Genomic DNA, 25,441 nt, shown 5'->3' with positions numbered 1-25,441 from the left:
CCAAGGGAGGTGGTGGAATCTCCCTCTCTGGAGATATTTAAGAACAGGTTAGATAGACATCTGTCAGGGATGGTGTAGACGGAGCTTGATCCTGCCTTGAGGGCGGGGGGCTGGACTCGATGACCTCTCGAGGTCCCTTCCAGTCCTATTATTCTATGATTCTATGAATTTATTTCGAAATAGCAGTTTGGCTGTGTAGATGCTAGGAAAGTTATTTTGAAATAAGAGCTGTTATTTCAAAATAACTTTGCTGTGTAGACATACCCTGAGAAATTAGGGTTACAGAGTTGGAATAAGAAGTCCTCCAGCTCACCATTATTTCAACATTATGTCGAAGTAACTGCTTGCAGTGTAGATGTGCCTTCAGATGTCCAAGGAAATAATTATTTTAGAAAAATAACACATCATATATGTAGTTTTAAAACATATGGCAGAATCACAACCTCATTCCCTGTTTTCACACTCCAACCTACAAAAATATTTTTAAATGAAAACTTTCTTTAGGTTCTGACCCAGTGAGTCTAAGCATTACTTATGAGATCCTGAGCATCCTTAACTCACAATTAAATTTATAGGAGTTGAGGTGACTTAGCGCATCTCAGGATCAGGCCGAGAGTGCTTTCTCAAGGCAGACTGCCTTTCTTTGAGGTCATTTTCAAAGAAGTGGCTAGGCTCAGCATATTTATGCAGCACCAGCGGTTCGTTGGCAGGAGGATTACCCTAAAGGCAGTCAGCGGCACAATGAGCTCGGCAGGACTTTTGTTCCCAAGAACTTGAAACTGATGCACAGTTCACTGCAGCTCTAGACCGTTTGCTACTCAAAATGTTTTGCAGATAACTAGTGGTGCATATCCCAAATTAGCTGTGCGCTCACTGATATTGTGGTCAGCATCCAAATGTGTTGCCATGTGGTAGATTTCAGGACAAAAAAATTCTATATCAACACCGCAATCAAAATAGGCGATCCAAAGCAAAATCTCTCTTGCACTTTAGCAAGCCTATGTTCAGTTGTAATACACTATAGTGTGTGGAGAATTAGAGGTAAACTTTCTAGCATGTGGCAAAAACTGTCAGCGAGCTCAAAAACTTAAAAAAAAAAAGTATTTTTTTTACACCCACACAATCATACACGTTTGGTTCTCGGGTGCCCCAAAAATTCCCCTGAGCACTTTTATCACTACACATCACTCCACAGTTTAGTCAGCCAAAACCATAGCCTTTTCCAAAGCATCTTGACAAACTGCATATGCACACACACACAAATATCACACAGTCTCAAAACTGAGGCCCTGGTAAAAATCTCTACCTTGTTTTTCTACAGAGATGAGTAAGATTTTCCTACATAGTTAAAAATATTATATGTGTGCTCATGTCTAGATATAAAGATAGAAAATATCATTGCAAGGATGAATATTTATGAGGACTTTTTGCATTTTTTCAAATATGATTTGCTGCATTTTACTTGCATTTCTACATGTGTAGTTGTTGCACTAAAAGTAGAATACTTGAAAAAATTAGGCATAAAATTTCTTATTGCTACTACTAACTTTGTGCCTGATTTTATGTTTACTCACACTGAAGAGCACTTACTCAGATGAGTAAACCTATTGAGGTCAATAGAATTGCTCATTTGAATATGTACTACTTCAGTGGTTTCAACCTTTTTTCACTTGTGGATCCTTTAAAACATTTCAAATGGAGGTGAGGACCCTTTGAAAATTAGCAGCAGAGAATGTTGCCCCAGTACTAAACTGAACTCTGTTTTATATGTTTAAGTACCCTTCATGCTGACATTACTACATTAGTGTCAGATTCTGCAACCCTTATTCACATTGAGTCCTACCGTGGTTTCCAATTTGTTGTTTGTAGACCCTCAGGGTCTGCAAACTATGTCTAAGATTTCTAATCTCTTGCGATAACAACAGTTTTAAAAGCATCATTAGAAGAGTAAAGATCCACTGCTGTACAAACTTAAACAATTTCAAATAATTACTTTATAACTGAACTCCTTTAAGAGAGTTTTGCACTGGCCTCCCTCCTCTTCCTTCCCCCTTTTAGTAAAACATTCTGCCTCCCTGCTTGATGTTTTCATATTCAAAATAAGCCTGCTTGAAATTGCAGCTGCAGCTGCAGGCATGGTGACACCTGCTTAGAGCAGCACTAACCCTTTACTTTCTCTGCCTCTGGTGGCCTTCCGTGAACCCACACAACCCATTAATTACTGTGAGTTTGAATGTTCACTCTTCACCTACTGTAAGACATAAAATACTATGATAATTTCCTAATCGCTACGTCTATTATGCTTAAAAATTTAAGCAATTAGATAAACCAAACAGCTGAATAGCACACTAGAGCCTTGTTTCTCATTCTCATCTCTAGCTCTTTAATAATTCATTTAATTCTTCATTAACTCTTGCAGGCATGAAACAATCTACGTACAGTATTTATCCAGTATGAGCAGCATGATCCTGTCAGATCCATACCCCGAAGCTCTGAAATTTGCTTTGCTCCAATAAAGAGATTTCCAAAAGAGGCAAATTTTTTCATGTGTGTGTTCTCTGGGTATCTGTTGAAAAAACTCTGGAAGGGGTGGAGTTAGATAGTAAGTGGGTGAAATCTACCCTAAACAACACAATGCCAGCAGCAAAAGCAATCCTTGGGGGATGTTTTTGAGTACAAATTAATGCTAAAATAATTAGCTAGAATAATTTGCACTCCTTAGTACTGGAAGCTGTGTGGTCAGTAGGGACTTGTCTGGCTATATGTGTTGGGTTTTTTCCACATCTGTCAGCTAAATGTGAGATCCCAGTGTAAAATGTAGCACTCATGAACATTCTGTGGATTTCTGACCCTCCCTGGAAGACATTAGTCTGAACGTTGCAGTCAGTTACACCACTGTAAACCATAGGAACAATGGTGACCTTAGACTAAGACAGCAGTGTTTGGCCCACTGAGTCTGTCCAGCATATCAAAATAAATAAACGTGCTGCCCCAATATCATGCTTGCATAGCCTCCCTTCCCATTATATTCTATTAGAGATTTTATGTGGTATGAGACTTTTTGCTTGTATATAGCTAGATCCATTATGAAACAATCTCTCTATCCATTGGGACCCTCTTCTCTCAGCACTAACATGAATATGCTTCAGATAATGATATTCCCTTTTAGGTCGATGATCAGTGAAAATTACCAAGGAGACTATTGTGTTCAGTGAGGCCAAAAAAAGGCATTTTGAGGATTAATTATAAACATTCAGATTAAGCCCCAAGATACGATCCCAGTTATTACCTAAACGCTGACCATGTGTTTTAGAAATACAGAGCTGCAAAATACCATTAGAGCCAGATCCTCGAAGCAAAAGAGTGAGAATGAGATTTGCATTTGTGAAAGGGGATAATTTGGGAAAGGTTCTGTTATGCTCACAATGCATTGATATTACCAATATTTTCAATGAATATATCTTCCGATTGGTTGTATCTGGCATACTAAAAATAATGTACTATAGTAGCCCATTCTAGACCATCAGAACATGCTTGTATTATACAGAAACAAACGTAAATACAAACAGAAAAACTTTAAAACAATAAATAGTCTTGTAGCACCTGAGAGGTTAACAAAACATATGGATGTTATCATGAGCTTTTGTGGGCACAACCCACTTCTTCCAGATAGTTTTATATATGTATATATATATATATATATATATATATATTTCAGTCCTAGGATGCTTTATTTATCAAAGTTCCATTTTATACATACTGGGCCAAATGATGAACTCTTTCGTCAGTTCTGTCTCAGACAAACTCAAATATCTTAAATCTGTAAATCTGACTGAGTACGATCTACGGCAGGGCTATGGGATTTGAACCATTGTGGAGAAAAGAAGCATGATCACAGAAAAACATCTAGACAGTAGTTTTCATCTGAAATTGTTTCATGATGATGTCTCTAATCAGTAAACATCAAAACGCCTCTTCATGAAATAATGTTAAATGTTTTAAACACTGTAAGTTTGGAGTGGGTCAACATCCAGGCTGGTATTTTTCATTCCTTTGTGAGATTTTAACAAATCCATCCTAGACAAGTAAAAAATTGGCCTCATTGCCTAATCTGTGAGGATCGCTGCATTTGGAATTCTGAGACAATCCTCCCACAAAGTCACATTTAGTGTAGCCCAGGACCACAGCTCACTGCACTTTGACATTAAAAATATTGTTTGATAAAAAATGTGGGAGATCTGCAAGCAACATGAACTGTGACAATGGGTGTGTTATTACTGATTAACTCCTACGTGGGTTAGATCTTAGTCAGCAGACACATGGTCGGGGCCTACACTTAGTTTCATAAACATTTTTAACCCAGCCACTGTGAGAATGAGTACTTTATTTCTATGACAACGAAAGTGTAAGAGGTTTTATCATCTCTCATGATATTGTAACTGCCAGGGTTTAAGTGAAGAAAAACTAGGGAGAGAGAGAATTGCCATGTGTAAGGCAATCCCAAGTTTAGTCAGTCAGTGTTTGGTCTAGAAATCTTGCAAGGGTTAAAACTAAAATTTGACCACTAAACTTTATTATTAGGACCCAGTTCTTCCTTCAGGGTCCCATTGACTTCAATTGGGCTGAATAAGTATAAGTGAGAGGAGAAATCATTTCATGTTTTCCATATATGTCACTCAGCACATTAGAGAGACAAGGTGGCTGAGGCAATATCTTGTATTGGAATGTCTTATCTTAATGAAAGACAAAAGCTTTTTAGCTTACACAGAGCTTATTCAGATCCTCTTCTTCAAGTAGTTCTAATTTAAGCCCAGACTTGAAGAAAAGATCTTGTGTAAAAAATTTGTGTCTTGGGCCAAGAGAAGTTGGCCCAATAAAATGGTGGCAACTGGTAATGGAGGACAGAGTGGGAGCAGTGGTCACATGACCAGCCCCCCCATGTGACTCCTCACATACCACTCTTAGTCTGTGGGAGGGCCAGGACAGCCCCTCCTGAACCCCAGGCCCTGCCTTTCCCCAGCCTGTTCTGCCCCCTCCCCACTGCTGCTCCATCTTCTCCCCACCTCTTCCCCAACCTTGCCCTTCCCCCCACCACTCCTCTTCTCCCAGCCTGTCACAGGGACACCGCCTGGGGGACTAACAAGGGCCTGGTGCCAGCAGCAGGGGTCAGCCTTTCCACACTCTCTAGCAGCAAAGGGGGCCAGGGAAGTAGAGTGACACAGCCACAGCCTGCTCCACTCCCCCAGCTGCCAGCCACACCACTCCACTTCCCACTGGATCCCACTCCTCCCCCCAAGCAATGTGGTCACCAGCCAGGGGAGCAGAACTTCCCACCACTGCTGCGGGTGAGTGTGGGGGGAAGGCAACCCCTGCTGCAGGCCCTATGCCCTCCTCACTAGTCCCCCAGGCTGCCAAAAGGTTCTGGCCCCTTGACCTCCCACCCACAACATCGGGGGGCACATTACCCCTTTCTCCCCCCTTACATTGCCCCTTCAATAAAAGATATTAGTTTACTCAACCTGTCTCTCTAATATCCTTGGACCAACATGACTACAACTACGCTGAAGTATACAATAATTATGTTTAAATATAGCTTATCTGTTGTATATATCAAGAACATTAAGAAAGTTGATCCTCTTAAAATATTAGCTTCTAACACATATTTATAATGCAACTACCAGGATCAAGTGAAGGATTTTTGTATGGCATGAACTGATTTTCCACCTCTTTGTCCCACCGTTCTTCCTTTCAGTGTCCTTATAACACACTGGCTAAAGAGAACTTAATTTCTTTTAGAGAAAAGGAGAAAATTAACATGTGTAAATCTAGTTTGGCTTTCTAATCCCTACAGATAAAAGCCCAGTGATATTAAAAATGCAGTTTACAATGTGATAACATTTTTCCAGTGTGAGTGGTACTAGTAGTCATAAAAGCAAACACCTTAGGCCATCTCTGTTGAATACAGTTTACAGTACAGTATTGGTCCCCAAGGGATAAAAGTACTCCAGTGCTCAGTGAAGGAACTCCAGGATAACATATCCATTGACCTGTAGTTGAACCTACCACTTGCTGTTTTCCTCTTACAATCTAAATCTGGAAATGTGCTGTCTGGTCAGTAGTGTACTACCAAATCATTCAGCAAAATGCTCTAGATGCCATAGAAGCATGCCTGTGCTTGCAGTATGCGAGAAAACTAGCTTGTAAAATATAGCCCGCTTAAAGACTATATTTCAGACAGCCCATATGCTTCTGCTGAGGCACCTTTGTAATGCAGCCAGGCAGCAGCTGTGTGCATTTCAGACATTGTGGGTGTGTGTCTGTCTGTGAGCTCAACAGCTGTCCCTGCCACTGGACTGAGTTATTGTCCAGTACTGCACATACTGTTTAGGACAGTAATCAAAAAAGTACCTAATTTTGTTCAGGGCCTAGCAGACCCCAGCTAATTTTAAATGATTCTTTAAAAACTGCATTATTTAAACACACTGTCTTCAACTGAATTTTATGAGACATATATGCTTTCACCAAACCTTGTTAAAGTGAAGAGTGTAGATATAAGAACATGTGAAAGTTCACAGTGGGGTAACTTGACAGGATACCACAGCCAAGTTCTTGAAAAATGACTATAGAGACCAACTATTTTGTGAGAATATTTGTGTTAAGGAATACCAGGCAGTCAATTGCTGTTTTGGAGCTCTGCCTTCTTCCCAACCCCACCCCGACTTAAATCTCAGTTGTATTTTATATATGTTGATGTTATTTCCATTAAGGCTGCTTGTATGTTTATGTTTGTAAATGACACTATTAATCTCTCCATAAACATTCTTGTAATGCCATTGAAAGGAAGAAAATCTTTACAGAAGTTCAAAGGGGCAGTTTTTAATTTTCAAGTTTACCAGACGCTATGTGCCTGAGGGCTGGTATACCTACTGCTTAAGTCAATGTAATTTGCATCACTCCGGGTGTGGAAAAGACATTCCCTGAGCAATATTAGATACATTGACCTAAGCTGTGTCCACACTGGTGCTATGTTGGCGAGAGACACTTTCCCACCAGCATAGTTTCAGTCTTTCATAGAGATGGAGTAATTATGTATCAGTTCAGTTGCACCAATGTAGCACCCTAGTGTAGACTTGTCCTGAGAGAACCTAGTAGTGGAATTTATGGAAATCAACAATCCTTGATATGAAGGTGCTGGATTAGACCTGCCCCCAACCAATATAGCGTTATTGTACTTCGGCAACTACTGCACCAGCTCTAGCGATAACACAGATCACTTACAAATGGTATATTTTTTAAAGCTGTGACATGGTCTGTACAAAGGTCTATGTGAAGAATATTCTGTTTGCTAAGTTTGAGAAAACATTTGAATAAAAATGCTATCTAAATGAGAGGAACTGGCATACTTTGTGAGGCAGTACATTATTTTTCATCCTAATGGAAAAGTGCACAAATCCTGCCCTGTCTATGTCTTTGGTGGTTCTCTGGCTGAAAGGTCAACTGCTCAAAAATGAAACCCTGCATCATAATACCCCTGAGCTTGTTTAAAATCCTGACTAGGACTAGGTGGGAAACAGTTTTCCCAGACTGTTAATTTTTTTTGAGATTTCTAAAATGCTCCCATTCCACATCTAGACAAATCTGAGATGACTAAAAAAATGTAAGAAGAAACCAGGGAGAACTCAGAATAGGCAAGAGCCCAGGTTCAAACCCTGCTCTAAATTAGGGTTCTCTCTCATTTTCTCTGATTTTAAACAGAAAGTCTATTCTGAACTTAAGTGAACCTTCCCAACAAGAATTTCCTCACAACCAATCCTTTCCCACAGAAAGTTTTGGTTTCAATGAATCAATATTTTACAATGGAAAAGCCATTTCACTGAAAAATCCCTACCCAGCTCTAATTCTGATTTAGATTTTCTGATTTGAGCCCACCTTTCTTCCTTCTTGGTTCTCCCCCAGTCTGGACTGAGGCCTTCCACAATCTTTGTATAGCAGCAGCAGCAAAGCCTCCATTTAGGCCAGACAAAAAACTGATTAAGGTCTCGACTGGACCTGACTGCACTCAATACACACAATCTAGAACATCAATTCTATATCACTTGGTGAAATTTGGGGTACAAATTGCCAACTGACTGCCTAGCTGTTCCCACCAAGTAATACAGATTCTCTCTCAGCAACAAAGCTGTCCTTTGTCAAGTCAATGCTTTACAAGTAAACTGCAAAGTGAAACTGAGTTAGTACATAGATTTTCATGCTGAATATTCCCACTAACCAAACTGGGGTGGGGAGGGGGACAGAGGCAGAAAAAATGTTTTAATTAAACTTTATACAACTATGACCTCTGAAATTATCCTGGAAATTCTTGGCTCCCTGAAGATAGCTCAGAACCCATCATTCTGTGACATCCCAGATACCCAGGATTGATTCATAGATTGCAACAAGACACACACTGAACAGGCAGTACTTACCTTCTAGTATACAAATCTCTCTGATACAAAAGCTTAGCCAAGACAGAAGGATAGGCTTTGATACTTGTGCTTCTTAAGGAGATTTACACGTTAACAGAGAGGGAATTAAATGTCTTTAACCCTTATAGTAACACTTAAGTACTGAAGGGTCAATTCTTTGCTTCCCCACAGAAAAATTATTTTCTGACTAGGAAGCAAAGAGAAGCTATAAGACTGGTCATGTGACCCTCCCCAGCAGTATGTTTTGGGTGCCCAAGGAAGCCAGCAGAGAGATAAATCACTATGGGGAATGGGGTGAGACTGGGGAAGACCGTTAGTGGTTCCCCATACCAGGCTCAGTTGCTAGTCCTAGCTGAGTTGGGGAAGACAGGACAACCTCAAAGCATTCAACTCCCTCATACCAGACCCTCCTGCCAAACCTCATTCCCACTGTACCCAGAACCCACCTGACAAGCACGATTCCCTCTGCACATGAGCCATCCCAACAACCCATCCTCATCTAGATCCCCACTCTACTGAGCCACAACCAGCTCCACATGGATCCCCACCTCCCTGAGCCCCACTTCCCCAGCATCTGTTTTCCCAGACTGAGTTCCTCCCAAGCTCTCTCCCCCACATCAGGAGTGATACATGGGGAGTACAAAGGATCACATGCCCCCCAATGGCTGTCTCAGGCCCTGTGCTTTGGGTGGCCCCATGAGGCTGAGGGAGTCTCGGGTGACTAGTGAGGGCTGGCACCATCAGGAGGGGTGTCCCGCCCCCGCACTCACTGGCAGCGGGAAGCAGAGTGGCCCAGCCCTCAGCCTGCTTCACTCAGCCATTTCCCAGCCAGGTTGCTCCACTTTACACCCCAGCAGTGAGTACAGGGGGCATTTCCACTCCTTCCCCCAAACTCCCTCCCCCAGCTATGTGGACTGTGGGACTAGTGGGGAGCCTGGTGCAGGCTGCAGAGATTGAGATCCCCCCTCACTCGCAGGCAGCAGTGGGAAGCCCCAGCCCACTCTGCACCCTTTGCTTTTAGACATGGTGCTCAGAGTGGGGGAGGGGGTTCCTGAGGGAAAGGGTGGAACCATCTACTTCACTCACTGGGGGTGGGAAGCAAAGCAACGCAGCTGGGAAAGCAGAGCAGGCTGGGGTGAAGTCACTCCATTTCTCTCCCCCACAATGGTGAGTGCAGGAGGGATAACCCCTACTTCTGACACCAGGCCCCTGCTAGTCCCCCAGGCTGCCTTGTTTGCAGCAGGGGACTTGGGAGAAGGGGTGAAGTGGGGGTGGGGCAGAGGTGTGAAGGGGCAGGACCTGGGGTGGAGCTGGGGCAGGGCAGGAAAAGATAGGGCACTCCCCTGGCTTAGGGGTGGTTTGGGGAGAAGTCACATGGGGATGGTCACCTGACCAGTGCCTCCCTTATGTCCTTCCACACCAGTCACCACTGACCCACACCCCCTCAAACTCTCCCTGCTGAGCCCCAACCACTTTTTACCTGGATCAATCTGAAAAGTCCCATTACCATTGTACCCAGAACCCCGCACTCCACCCTATGCATCCAGATCCACCCTGCAAGCTAGTTCCCCTTCTGAGCCACCCTCATCCAAATTTCTCCACAGAACCCTCTCAACCTGCATCTGAGCTTCTCCACACATGGATCCTGTCTTGTTGAGCCTGCCTGCCCACACCTGGAGCACCTGGCACAAAGGGGCCTGGAGTGTTTTCAGGGCAGTCCCAGGCTTTGCACTGTATCAGGATTCAGTGCAGATTCATGGGTGAGTATGTGTCTGGGAGGGAGGGAGCTGCATAGCGATTTCCCACCACTGTGCAGTCAGTGGCGTATGCTCCCCAAAGCCATGCTGGAACCTCCACATTTATTTGACAAAAATTTGAAGAATTTTGCAGATTTGGGGAGGGGGGCACAGAATCTCTTTGGGAATAACTTAGGGGACTGCTCAATGCCTAGAAATATCACAGATAGTTTCTTTGAAATAAATTGGTTAAACACCAGAGGAAGATGACTGCCTCTCCTAAGAACAAAGTTAGGAGTAGTCCTAAAAGAGAATGCATTGTTATTTAAATATCAAAAAAGGTATCTGACAGAAAGACCTGCCATCTGCCCAGTACTCCTGCAGGTGTGATGGTGGCCAAACCAATTACTCTCCCAGACCATTAATGTCAGCCAAACATAATAAATTAATCTTGACAGCTTCAATGGCTCTTCTCAATTGAGAAGAACCAGACAGAGTTTGAAAGGCTCAATGTGCTGTGCAGGTGTCCTCTTCTTGGTTCCCAGTGTATTTATTTAAATTTATAAAAGCCCCTTCTATGCCCTCAGCCAATGACCTAAGCACTAAAAATACTATATAATAGAAAGGTCTTTCTCATCCCACCCTTATAGATAAATACCATCAACTACAGAGCTGATAGAAGCAGAGAGGCATATTTCCAAGCCCAAGACATGAGCTCCAAAGAAGACACTGAGGCTATGAAGCACCCATCTGGCTTTCACAGACAGCCTAAGGCCTCTGAGCAGTGCATTCTTTCTTCAGATGTCTCCTTAGGGAGAAATAATGGGAAATATGGAATCTTAGCAATTTGCAGAATCATGCCCTTTTAAGACTTCAAGCATTAAACTGCCTAACAGAAGGAATAGTGAGTCTGTGGAATGAGTGACTAAAAATCCACATGCATTAGTAATTTTGCACTACAAACCTATCCGTGGGAGTAAGCTCTCTGTTAAAATACTCTGTATTTAACTAATGGCAGCATTAGAACAAAGGTTGCGAGGGGCATCAATTTAAGTATGTTTGCAGCAAAAGCAAACAAGGACCTTAACACCATATTAACGTTCATACAGATATTCTGGTGTGAAATTTCTTCAGGAACTTAAGGCTCACTTAAAATAAATAACTACACTTCAGACTGACTCTGCTTTTCTCTATCAGACACCACCACATCCCCTACTGAAATCATTTCCTGTTTTTTTTTTTCAAACGTCGCTTTAATAAGCTACTGCATGTAATGAAGGTGGGAAGGAGCTGTCTGACTAGCACAATACCCAGATTGGATCATGGGACTCAATTCAGTAGCAGGCTGTGCTCTAAAAGGATTGTGGCAGAAAAAAATTAGCCATGCTGGATGGGAGAACACCTTTGAACATTCAAAAGCATCTCCTTGGGCTACTTAAGGAGTGGCAAGAACCGATCTCAGGAAGAGGGACTCACCCAGTCATTTGGCCACAGAGCTCATAGCTGCATTTCAAAACAGCCTCCATACCCACCAAACTACACCCACACTGTTAAGGATGCAAGTTAGAATCTGCAGCAGGTTACAAGGGAATGAAGGACAAAGCACGTGCTGGAAATTGTTTCACAGATAGTGAAGCAAAATATTCAATTTCATTCACAGCCACTGTCTGCAGAACTGACAGCCACACCAGGTCCCTGTTCCATACCCCAGGAAGGGGCATGGCAAGCAGTGTGGACCTTTTCTTTTTGTGCAAAAACCCCTTTTTCTGCAAGATCGGTATACCTCCTTTTTTGGGCCGTAAGGATCTTGCAGAAAAAGAGGGTTTTGCGCAAAAAGAAAACGTCCACACCGCTTGTTTTTGCACAAAAACCCCAGCACAAAAATGGATTGGCAGAAAATATGCAAATGAGATTGCAACTCACGCAAATGAGTCCCTCATTAGCATAATGTTTGCAGAGAAAACTCATAGTGTAGACATAGCTTAAATTTCTACATTTCTGAATAGCAACTGTTGCCACAGAATAGTCACTGCTAAGTTACCAGGTACAGGTAGGACTTTTCTGTGGTACACCTGTGAGTATCAGCGATCGTCACCATGGTATATCATCTGAACTCCCCAAGTTCATAGCACGCACATTCTGAGTACACTTGCTCTTTTACTTAAGAGACTCTTTTTTCCTATGCCTAGGTACATGTGTGTTCTTTTCAATTCAACAGTTTTCAGATTGCACTTTGGAGGAAAGGACTAAAATTCAGGACAAATTCAAGGATTGGTCTGAAATCAATAGGACAAAATTCATTAAAAACAAGTGCAAAATACTACATGTGGAAAAAAAATATCAAATGCAGAGATACAAAATGGGGAATAACTAGCTAAGCAATAGTACTACTGAAATGGATCTGGTGATTATAGTGGATCACAAATTAAATGTGAGCCAACAATGAGACACAACTGTGAACAAGGCTGATATCTGTCTGGGGTGTATTAATACAAGTGGTGTTTTTATGACACAGGAAGTAATTATCCCTCTCTTGGAACAAATAAGGCCTCAGCTAGAGTACTGTTTCTAATTCTAGGTGCCACACTTTAAGAAAACATGGACAAATGAGAGAGTACAAAAGAAAACAACCTAAATGATAAAAAGTTTTAAAAACCTGACCTGTGAAGAAAGATTTAAAACACTGGTCATGTTTAGTCTTGAGAAAAGAAGACTATGTGGGGTCTGGTAACAGTCTTCAACTATGTTAAGCACTGTTATTAATTTTTCTCCATATCCACTGAAGATAGGACAAAAAGTAACTGGCTTATTATTTAGTAAGGGAGATTTGGCTTATATTCGGAAAAAAATATAAAGATAGTTAAGGTCGGCAATAGGCCTTGTACTGGAGGTTTTTCAGAACAGGTTAGACAAACAGCTGTCAGGGATGGTCTGGTTTCTTTGGTCCTTTCTCTGTGTAAGGGCTGGAGTGGATAACCTCTCAAGGTCCCTTTCAGTACATCATTTTTATGAAATGGCCCTTTAAAAAAAAAACATGCTTCCAAAATGACATGCCTTTTCAACTTAAGGAAACAAAGGGCCATGCCCTTAAAGGTATACAATGCTATTGTTGAGGCAGTAAGGGCTTAAATGAATGCAAGTGTAGCTCACGCACCTATTGGGTGTGGTGTACTGTCCCATGTAGTGGCACTTAGACCACTTACAGAGAGGAAGAATAAGCATGCTGTAGGGCTTTCGTTGAAACCAGGTGGCTTTTAACTCAAGCTGTAGTGGTTCATGCACTAAGCACCCAGGTTCCAGGTTTGGTTCTGCCTGTCAGCATTAAACAAGCAGATTTGGCCCAGGCCCTATGTGTCCTCAATCCCCATAAACTTCAAAGGATGTTAAGGCCCAGATTGACAAAGACCTAGCTGACCTAGATTGATTTAGCTGCATTTGGTCCTGCTCTGAGCAGAGAGCTGGACTAAACCTCCAGAGATTTTCTCCAACCATAATCGTCCATGATTCTATAATGTTGAAAAATACTAAGATTTGCACTGAATCAGATCCTAAATATGGGCCTTCCAGGACTGTAGAATTTCCCTATAAGCTCTGTATGTTTTTAGCCTTTAGCAAGATGTCTGGTGCCTTCAGTGACCATACACTTCAAGAGCCCTTCATGGCAGTGCTCTCCAGTTTGCAGCATCAGCAATATAAATCCCTAGACACCGCAAGTCCTCATATATATTGACACACTTTGACATTCCAACTTTTAATTTTTCAAATATGAAGTCCAAGAAAGAACTGACATAAACATCTTTACATGCATACCAGAGAATTCTTTGAAGTATTATACTAATCCTAAAACCTGGTGAGTTTTGTTTTCTAAAAAAAAACATATATACTGTCAATAATAAACTAAGAAAAATTTGAACTTTTGTTCTCAATACATAAAAATGCAGTAGGAGTGCAATAAGCAAATTGTATGGCTTCTGCTACACTAAAGATAATATATTGTAGTGAAAAATCGGTTGTGGTGGGACAATGTGTTTATTCAACATTTAGGGAAGACCACAAAACCCACAAATATGGCAGGACCCTGCTTGGTAATAGTATCTCATCTAGGTCATATTTGCAGAACTGCAACCACAGTAAATGCAAAAAGGATGAAGTCCATAATCACTAATAATGATCATCTATATTCAAGAATGTGTGCTTCACAGAAAATGCAGAAATCCTGATTTCATTGCTTGAATCAGAAAGGCTGATTTCCTAGAAAATTGTAGGTCTCTAAATGAGAGATGCTCAGACTTTGCAACACCAAGTTGCTGGAACCACTCTTGATCAGTGTTCCCTGTAAGCTGAGTGCTTGTGTGGCCACCCAGGAGAAATTCAGTTATCATCTAGGGACTCGTCTAGGCTGCATTCTTCTCTCGAAAGAGGAATACAAATGAAGCACATCGAAAATTCAAATGAAGCGCAGATTTACAAATCTCGTGCTTCATTCGCATAATCATGTCAAAGCGCTTTTTCTTTTGGAAAAAAAAAACCCTTTTTCGAAAGAACCCGTTCACCTCATTTTTCCAGGAGTACACTCTCTTTCAGAAAAGAGTTGTTGTTTTTTTTTTTCAAAAGAACACCATCTAGACTGCAGGGGTTTTTCCAAAAAAACCTTTTTTGAAAAAGCTCTTGGATGCAATTATGCAAATGGAGCGTGAGATTTGTAAATCCACGATTCATTTGAATATTCTATCTACTTCATTTGCATTCCTCTTTCAAGAAAAGAATGCAGTCTAGACATAGCCTAGCTGATTAGCAGAGTGCTCATAGCCACCCACAGCCGGCAACATGTGTTTCTAGTGGTGGTATACATCTGCACATTCCTTGGTGTATAAAACAAAATTTATTCTGCCTGTGGGTGGAAAAAATTTGAGGGAACGCTGCACATGATTATATAAAAGTGTACATAAATAGAGTAATACAATGCACATAACCATAGTATTTGCTTTTACACGACAGATTAATAGAAATTTCTTGTAATTTGAAACCACCACTAATAAAAACTTGCTATTAACCAGCTTGGTCCTTGCACATGGATGGAAGGAGCAACTGAAGGCCACATATATAACTCACGAAGGGTATGTCTACCCAACAGCGTTATTTCGAAATAACTGACATTATTTTGAAATAACATAGTGCGCGTCTACACAACAAGCCGTTATTTCAAAATATTGACGAGCTGGAGGACTTCTTACTCGGACTCCTGTAAGCCTCATTTCACAAGGAGTAAGGGAAGTTGAAGGAAGAGTGTTCTTCCTTCAAATTCCTGCTGTGTAGACAGAGCCAAAAGGCAAATTAAGCTATTTTGACTTCAGCTATACAATTGACATAGTTGAAGTTACGTATCTTAATTTGACTTTTGCCCTGCAGTGTAAACGTGCCCTGAGTTACACTTGGATCACATATCTTCAAACATGGCAGCTAGGGTTTTAGTTTCACTCTTTCACTCTTGTGGAGAAAAATTGTTGAGACTGTGCATATTCTTACCTTTGAGTACTTGATCACATATTCATACCTCGGTGAATCACTGGCTCCTTAAAATTAATGGGAGTTTTGTTGTTGTCTTCAGTGAAGCCAGGATTTCACCTGATGGGCATAACTGCTACCAAACTGCCTATGCTATACTGCCTCCCCAGCCTTCTGGTACCCTCACTGCCCTTTAAAGTCACAAGCTCTGATAAATGAATGAGGTGCAGGGAGAGAACCAAGAAAAGCCAACGGGGACAATGAAAACTCTGAAAGGAAAAAGTGGAAAAGTGGCAAGTAAGAGAAAATAGAGGAGTAGTATCAAACCTCCGTTTTTGGTTTGGGGCTGTTGTTTTTTTCAAAATCTGCAAAAGCTTTTGGGACATTGAGTCAGAGGATAGAAAAGTGGGCGGCTTTGGAGACACGAGTCAAAATGAAATTAACTCACCTACCAAATTCTCAGTCAGACTCCACTTATAACCACTGCCAGGAAGTCTGATTAAAAAAATCTATATTTAAACAACGGAATCAAACTGAAAATACTGTATGGTCTGACTAGTCTATGTGTAAACTATGAATTTGCTCTTTCATTTTAATAATTAAGGGTGACCTAGCACGACTCATAGAGTAATCATCTTTTATTCATAAAATCAAAGGATATCTTCAATACCCATATATGTGGAATGTTGCCCATGATCCACCCAGATAAGCATAGTATCCTGTCAATGCAAATGAAATTTTAATTTCACAAGAGAGTGACAAAATCATTCCCTCAGAGGGGTAGCCATATTAGTCTGTAACCAAAAAAAACTTTAAAAAAAAACACAAAAAATATATATAGATAGTATCATGAGCTTTTGTGGGCACAATCCACATCTTTAGTGGACTGTGCCCACAAAATCTCATGATACTATCTATATTTTTTGTTAGTCTCTGGTGCTACAGGGCCACTTGTTTTTCAAATCATTGCCTGGTATTATTCCATACTCATAAAAAGTGATATATGGAAGAATTAAGAGATTTTCAACTATCCATTAGGCTCTGTTTGGTAATTAACCATGCAAAAAGCCTCAAAGGCATGTTCAAGGCCTTCAGAGTCACCATGATCCACAAAGCATGAGTTAAGTGCACAGGCTCCCTATACAATGAATAGGGAGAGAGAGGCGCCTACGGGTACGTCTACACAGCAGCATTTCGGAATAACTGACTTATTTCGAAATAACATAGTGCGTGTCTACATAGCAAGCTGTTATTTCGCAATAATGTCAAAATGGAGGACTTCTTACTCCCACTCCTGTAACCCTCATTTACGAGGAATAAGGGAAGTCAAAGGAATTCGACTTTAGCCCTGCAGTGTAGACGTGCCCTAAGAATGTGACCTACAAAAGTATGAATATTAGAGGGAGCTGCCTAACTTGGCAGTGGGAGAGGCTGATGAGAGAGCTGTGCCATAAGCCCAGCCCCTCTCGCTGTAGGCTGCATGGAAAAACTTGTCTCTACTAGCACTCCTCAGCTTGTCTCTTGGAGGCATGCAACTTAGGTAAACTAGGTCATTTCCTGTGTAAATAAATTAGACCAGGGGAATTGATAGCCACAATAGGCCCCTTGGCAAGGGAGGGGGCAGCTCTGTGCTCCCGGAAGGGGTGGGACCTGAGGCGGAAGGGATGGGGATGGAGTAGTGAGCGCACCACAGTCCTCAACACGGCCTGGAGCACAGAACATCCCTCCCTCCTCCAGCCCTGAGAGCCACCCAGAGCAGTTGTGTGTGGTGCTCCAGAGTGATTTAAAGGGCCTCTGCCTCACTCCACACAAAACAGATGGAACAAGAGGAGATGCCAATCTTAAAACTTCAAGCCCAGTGGTTAGAAAACTCGCCCAAGTTCAATCCCTGCTCTGCCTGAGAGGAAGAAAAGATGTTGAACAGTGGTCTCCTACACCTCCCAGGAGAGTGTCTTAACTACTGTGCTCTGGGGATATTCTGATGTGAGTCTTTCACAATCATACCTGTTGAAGCTGATCCACTCTGGATAAATACTACAGGGTAAAACGATACTACACAATTATGCCCACCTAAATTACATCAATATACAGTCACCACAGCAACTGAATGAGGTTTACATGTCTATGCTCCTTTGTATCAACAGTATGAATCCTCACCAGGAGCACTTGCACCCATTTAACTGCCAGTGTGGGGCATCATGGGATAGTTTCTGAAAGGCAGCAACTGTCAATTTAAGCAATGCAGTGTCCACACCAGGGGTTCTCAAACTGTGGGGTCATTCTGGACTCCAGAGTGAGTCACAATCTCATTTTAATGGGATCAACAAGGCTGGTGTCGGCCCTGGGGCCCTGCAAATCTGAAACCCAAGCCCCATGAGCCAGGGCTAAGGTAACATGTGCCCTGCCCAGAGCAGAAGCCCTTGCTCTTCAACTTTACCTCCAAATCCACCCCAGGATGGTGGGGCTCAGGCAGTAGGGTTCAATCTTCGGTCCCTCCTCCTGGCATTGTGTAGTAATGTTTGTTGTCAGAAGGAGGTCACAGTGCAACAAAGTTTGAGAATTCGGGTCTACACTTTATCAACATAACAACATTGATTTAAAAGTCTCAGAGGGGTAGCGGTGTTAGTCTGTAACTTTAAAAAAACAAGTAGTTCTGTAATACCATAAGGCGTGTCTACACTGGGGAGTTATTTTGAAATAACTCCCTTTATTTTGAAATGACAAGGCGAGCATCCATACTACCAAGCTTGTTATTTTGAAATAATGGGTCTGTTATTTTGAAATAATAACTCCTGGTTGTAAAGAGGAATACACTTATTTTGAAATAGTTATTTTGGGAGTTATTATTTCGAAACAACTTATTTCAAAATGACCTGGGAGTATAGACATAGCCTCAGAGTCTAACAAAAATATATAGATAGTATTATGAGCTTTGGTGGACAAAACCTACTTCCTCATTTAAGTGCTATGCCTCTCATGGAGGTGGAGTTACTAAGTCAGTGTAATGGTTGAGTTACATCAATGGAAGCTACCTTTTAGCACAGAGTAGATGCTTACAGAGTGAGGTCAATGTAAGCTGCCTTATGTTGACATAACTCTGCAGTGTAGACCAGGCCTACAATAGGCCTACAATAGTCACTGAGCCAGAGAGACAAAACAAGACTGAAAATTATTCTGTAACCTGATGGTTAGAGAATTCCTGTAGGAGGCATAGGGTCCAGTGCTCCAGTCATTTTCTTATTATTTATCCATAGTGGAACAGTTTCAGTTGGAGAGTTTGCAGGATTCCTAGTGTCAGATTCGCTCACAGCTCAGTGGTTAGAGCACTCTCCTGAGAGGTGTGGGAAACTATTATTCTAGGCCTTTCTCCCTATTAGTTAGGGAAAGGAATTGAACCTGGTTTTCCACATCCCAAGTGAATGCTCTAACCACCGGGCTAAAAATTGTAGTGTGGGTGGCTACATCTCTTCTTCTGGCCAGATTTTGAATGGAGTCAGTAGGTGGCCTCCATGCACATCTACTGGATCAGGCCACAAAAGTGAGTTAGGTATGGAAACACCTATCCTCCCCTGGTTCTTGGATTTCACCGTGTTGTGGGTAGAAGACAAGTGTTTAGATGCCTATCGATGGCAGTGTGGAATTTTCACTCTGAAAACTTGGGCACTGTGGGAATGTAGGTACCTACATGGTCAAACAACAGCTAAACGGGGATTTTGTGAATCACAGTGGTGCTAAAACTGGGACTTGGGTATCTATGTAGATCTTGCTCTTATTGCTATTAACATAAATTGCTATTTTAATTATAGAAATGGTAAGGAAACAGAGCTGAAGAGAATTCTGAGTTATGTAACAAACCAATCAGCTTGACAGGAATTGAGTGATATGGAAAGAGGCTAGTTTCCCTAAATATAATACATAGACTATACTTTAATGTTTCAGTAAACTGAATCATGTATAAGAATTACATTACTGTATGAGAGGAATACACTAATTGCAGAGATATTGGATAGCAATCAATGGCATATTTTAAAAATATTATAAATAATTTTCCACACAAAAATTACTTAGTGTGTTTTATACAGTCTTAGCAATCCAATATGATGTTCAAATCATTAGCCTGTTCACTATATCAAATAAAGAAAAAGGAAATCATTGGTCTCATTTTCATGTTTCAGAATAAAGATGCTAGCTTTGAAGTTGTGTATTTATGAAAGAAACAGTTGTTGCCTGTTTAAACAAGCTTTTGGTACTGAAAAGGTTAACTAATCTGGTTTCACTGATAAGTTTATCTATGATCAGAACTGAGTCATATAGAAAATACTCCTACAAGATTTGACCTTTTACTAGAATCCCACACTGAGATAATATTATACTTAAATGGAGATCAATAAGAACTTTGTTCTAAAGAGTATATTTAAAATAAATTACTTTTAAATAACAGAAACTGTTTTCAATTAGCCTTGTTAAAGGAAATCAACTAGAAAGTTATGTATGCTTTTTTATTTTCTTTTTATATAAATTATACCCAGGAGTACTATGATAACAACACTATACAAACTATGCACTACCTTTATATTTCAAAATAAACTTTACAAATTAGATTTGTTTTTACAGCACTTTATATCCAATAATGACAATGTTGTATTGGTCCCAGGATAAAAACAATGAAAGTAGCAGCTGAATGGTGTTTTTTATTAAGAGTTAACAAAAATGTCCTGTGCAAACATACTGTATGAAGAAAATTAGTTCCATAATTCCTTGTAACGAAGGGGTCCGTCTCATTTTTTTTCACAGTATCTATTTGGAAAGATCTTTGGGGGAGGCATTCTAAGTTTTAGCATGAGTTACTCAGCAAAGTGCTATTGCTGAACTTAAACACTGCTGATTGCAAAGATTTAATATTAAGAGAACAGCCCCTCTTAATGTTTTGATGCTAGAGAAATCTGATTTGTTACTGGTGCTTTTGGAAGCCCAGGAGAAATATAATCTTTCTTCTATTTTTAAAATAGAATAGAATAGGGAGCCTTCACTCTAGCATTTTTAGAGATACTTGAATCTGCCATGAACAAAAAGTACCCTGGAAAGATTCATCACAGAACTCAGAAAAAAAATCCCACTTCTGATCCAACAATGGAAGAATGGAAGTTAAAAACAGTCTAGAATTTATTACTAAAAATTAATCCATTTAAGATGGGGTGAGGAACCTCCAACCTGGGGGGCATATGTGATTCATCAGAATTAGCCACTGGTGGGCTGCCAGATGCTTTGTTTACCTGAATATCCACAAGCACATTCCAGTAGCTCCAGAAGCAGCAGTTCACTGCTTCCAGCCAATGGGAGCTGTGGGTAGCAGTGTGGGCTGGGCCACCACTTCCCATAGCTCCCATTAGCTGAAAGCAGCAAACTGTGGCCACTGGAAGTTGCGGGACTCTGTGCCTGCAGATGCCCAGATGTGACATGGGCAGCCATGTACACAGTGTGGGGAGCCGTGACCCGTGACCCGTGACCGTAGCGTGGCTGTGCCGGAAGTGATGGAGGGAAAAGGGACGGATTATTGCCCGCAGACTGGCGTGTTTTGGCGGGAAGCCCCACCAGCCAGACAGGACCACAGATTGTCCCTATCCTTAGGGCCCTGGGCTGGGGCCTGCGAGTGAGGGTAGGTCCGTGCTCCCCTCTCTTCGCCGCCAAAGGTGGGAGCACTGTACCCATTGACTTCTCAGTGTGAGTTGTAGGGACTACTACGGGAGTCGGTAGAGCATTGCAAACAAGGTGTGAGCCGTGCTCAGGGACTCACGAATCGAGACTAAAGGAAGGGTGGGAAGGGGGGAATAAACACACTTGTTAACAACATGGTGGAGAATGTGGGCATTGAACACAATCCCTTGAAGTGAGGGAAACTAAAGGGATGCAAGCAGGAGGTCTTGCAAGGATAAGACCCCTTTGGTTAAGGGAAAGGGGGCTAGCGGCTCCTTTTCCTGTATCTTTTTGTTTCCTGTCAGGGTTTTTTTTTTTTTTTTTTTGGTTACCCTCAGTGGTGGAAGGTGAACATGGAGCCTGTGAAGATGCTTGAATGGATGGCAGAAAGCCAAAGACAGCATCAGCAACAGCAGACTCTCCTGATACAACAACTATCCTCGCAACACCAGGAGCAGCAGAGGCAATTGGTGAGAGAACTATCTGAGTAATACAAAGCTCAGCAAGAAAGATGGATGCAACAGTATGGACCGCCACCAGGCCACTCGTGAATAGTGAAAATGAAACGGGCAGGATGCCACAATTGCCGGTCTGTTTGACCAAGATGGGTCCAACCAACGACCCAGAGGCCTTTTTTACTACATTTGAAAGGGTGGCCACTGCATCACAATGGCGAGAAGACCACTGCACCACCTTATTAGCCCCCTATTTAACGGGCCAGGCCCAGTTGGCATACCATAGCCTAAAACCCCAAGATGCTTTACATTACTGTAAAGTCAAAGAAGCGATCTTAGATCAGATGGGAATAATGCCAGAGACTTATAGACAAAGATTTAGGCAAGAACAGTACCCGCAAGGGGCAAAGCCATGGGCTGTGGCGCAAAGGTTGAGGGAGGCAGGGTGGCATTGGCTAGAACCAGACCAGCGTATGGGAGCACAGGTAGCTGAGATGGTGATATTAGAACAATTTTCTAAATATCTTGCCCAGTGGCGGGCAACGATGGATACGGAGACACCATCCCTCCACCCTGAACGAGGTGGTCACATTGATAGACGCTTATGAAGCAGCCGAATCTGCGGAGAGTCTGGGGAAGCCAGTCAGGGGAAGCCTTCCCCTGAAGATAGGTGCCCCTGGGACAACCCGGCAGAAGAAGGACCCCGAAGGAAGAGGAGAGGGAAGGAGGCTAGCTCCAGTATGGACAACCCCCGTAAAAGGCGTAACTCAGGAGAAGGCCCCCCTCCCGACTGAAGGGGGATGAAGCTAAGGGATAGGAGGACCCCCAAAATGCACGTTTTAGATGTGGCCAGGAGGGGCATTTTCAAAAGGACTGCCCTTATATGGACTGCACCTATGCACAGGCCCTAGCATGTGAAGGGATCTGAGAAAATCAAGAAAGGGGAAAATTTTGAGAATGGTTAAGGTGGGGGGATTTCCTGTGAAGGCCCTAGTTGATTCCAATTTTGCGACAGTGGCTGCTCCCTTGACGGACCTGACTAGGAACTCATTGCACAAGAAGATGCACTGGAGTACAGAGTGCGATCAGGTGTTTTGTTCCATAAAAGACCAGTTAACCATGCCCCTGTGCTGACACAACCGGACTTTGAGAAGCCCTTCATCCACAGACCGATGCCTTGGAGAAGCAGTTAGGGGCCGTGTTGTTGCAAGAAAACAGGGGGGAGGAGGACTCTATTATATACATAAGTCATAAATTGTTCCCACGGGAGCTCAAGTACTCTACTATCGAGAAAGAAGCCTTAGCTGTGAAATGGGCCATTGATATGCTTCAATATTATCTTCTAGGAAGCCAGTTCTGGGTAGCCACCGACCACGCCCCATTGCGATGGCTACAAATGATGAAAGAGGCGAACACCCGTATAATGAGATGGCACCTAGCCTTACAGCCATACTCTTTTGAAGTGGTCCACTGGCCCAGTATGGCCCACGGAAATGCGGATTTCTTTTCAAGGCTGGCCTCACAGGAGGAGGACAAAGAACAGGGGGTAAAGGGGAACTTAGAGGGGGAGGTGAGTGATGGGGCACCAACGCTCCACACTCCGGGCCGCCTAACGGCAGCCATGTACACGGCATGGGGAGCTGAACATGTGGCGTGCACAGGGTGCTCACGTGCCACGAGCCAGCTCCGTCGCTCTGAGACCACGGGAACCGTGAGCTCTGGACATAGCGCAGCCATGCCAGAAATGACAGAGGAAAAAGGGGCGGGGCCTGGGAGACGGCAATGGGATGACATCAGGAGGGGACAGGGAAGCATCAGGACAGAGGGTAGATGGAGGGTAGAAGGAGTGAACAGGAGGTCTGCCGCCAGAAGAAAATGAGGAGAGGAAGCAGTCCAGGGCAGGGCATGTGATTATTGCCCATGGGCCGACGTATTTCGGCAGGAAGCAAACAAGGGTGTGAGCCGGACTCAGGGACTCACGAATTGAGACTAAAGGAAGGGTGGGAAGGGGGAAATAAATACACTTGTTAACACCAGGTAAACAAAGAGTCCAGAGGCCTACCCAATGGCCAACCCTGATGAACTGTGTACAACCAACGCACCAGAGCTTCCCCATGCTTGTTTTAAGAAAAAATTAAATATTGAACATCTTATTTCTTTTAAAGTTAATTTTGTTTTGTGGTGGGATTGCTTTCTGGAGTGAAGAAGATTTTGTTAAACAGTGCCACTATTTCTATCTTAAAGTTCTCATCATGACTAATGTTTCTTTGCGTAACACTATGCAATTCAGACTTAAAGCTGTATTTCAGAGACCCTTACCATTTCGAGCTCTGCTCTTCAGTTGTTCTGCCAAGAGTGGTTCCCTCCCTGAATCTATAATGTACCTTCCAACAAATGTCATAAAAATACTAATGTACACACACACAAGATTGTAGTGCAGTCTAATTTTTTTATATTGAACATTGCTATGACCTAATTTAATAAAGTTTGTAAAGGGTTAGGACTATCTAGAAGCTAAATGAATCAGCTCAAAGGCTCTTTATACCTCACCTTTTGTCCCACCCCCACCAATAATAATTATAGCATTTCAGTCTATTAAAATATTTTGGGAATTAGAAAAGGAACTGGATCCACTAGAAGGTAAAGTGTTAGGAACTGATCAATTATACGGAGATGTGAGCTCTGAAATCATAAGCACTGAGGAGTATTCTGTGTGTAGTTAATACAGAGATGAAGAATAATACCTCACTTCATTGGGAATAAGGATTTGATTTTCACAAATGCTGATCACATGCAGCTACCACTGAAGTCATTGGGAGCTACAGGTGTTCAATATCTCTGAAAAATCAGGCCCCTAAAATTAAAATAAAAAGTATGAGAATTCTTGAATAACATGCTATAGGAGCTGATTCAAAAAGTTTTGAAAAGGGATGTGAATGTAATATATAATATTACTAAAGATTTTAGAATGGACTTCAGAGATGGAGGTCAGCATGGAAATATATCTTTAAGGCTTCAACCAAAATCCCTTGTTGCATAGTTAAGCAAAAGTTGATTGTGGCTAGGCTTGGACAGAGACAATTTCATCTCCTGACAGATATCTACAGTCTGGTTTCCATTCACACAGAAACCTTATTCTAACTGTGGTTAAACAAGAAAAGAAAGTGAGGTTTCAAAGCTGAATAATTTATTTTTCCCCTTTAGGTAGCAAGGCTTGCTCATCTTTTGATGACTTTCATTTATGCCGTTGATAAGAGAATTTATAGACAGGGGATTATTACTATAGCTGAGTGCAAGTTGAGTGTTTGGGTTTGTAGTGGTTGTGTGTTAACTTTATGTTTCACTTTACGTAGATTTGTGCCCCATGAGTTTTGCTTTGAGTTTTAGGTTCAAACAAAGCCCAACCGAGCCTAAACCACTGAATTGTTGCCTGTTTTCAGGTTTTGATTACGTCTGAGTCAGTTTCAGAATCCAAAAGTATTTGAATCTAGGATTTTAATTTAGATTAAAATTTAGTTTATCAAACTTCTATTTTAGATCTGAACAGCTGCCAAGATCAGGTCCAGACCCAAACTTTTCTGAAATG

This window comes from Pelodiscus sinensis, chromosome 1, assembly GCF_049634645.1.
Source record: "Pelodiscus sinensis isolate JC-2024 chromosome 1, ASM4963464v1, whole genome shotgun sequence".
NCBI classification, from domain to species: domain Eukaryota; kingdom Metazoa; phylum Chordata; order Testudines; family Trionychidae; genus Pelodiscus; species Pelodiscus sinensis.
Note: the sequence above shows the minus strand (reverse complement) of the source record.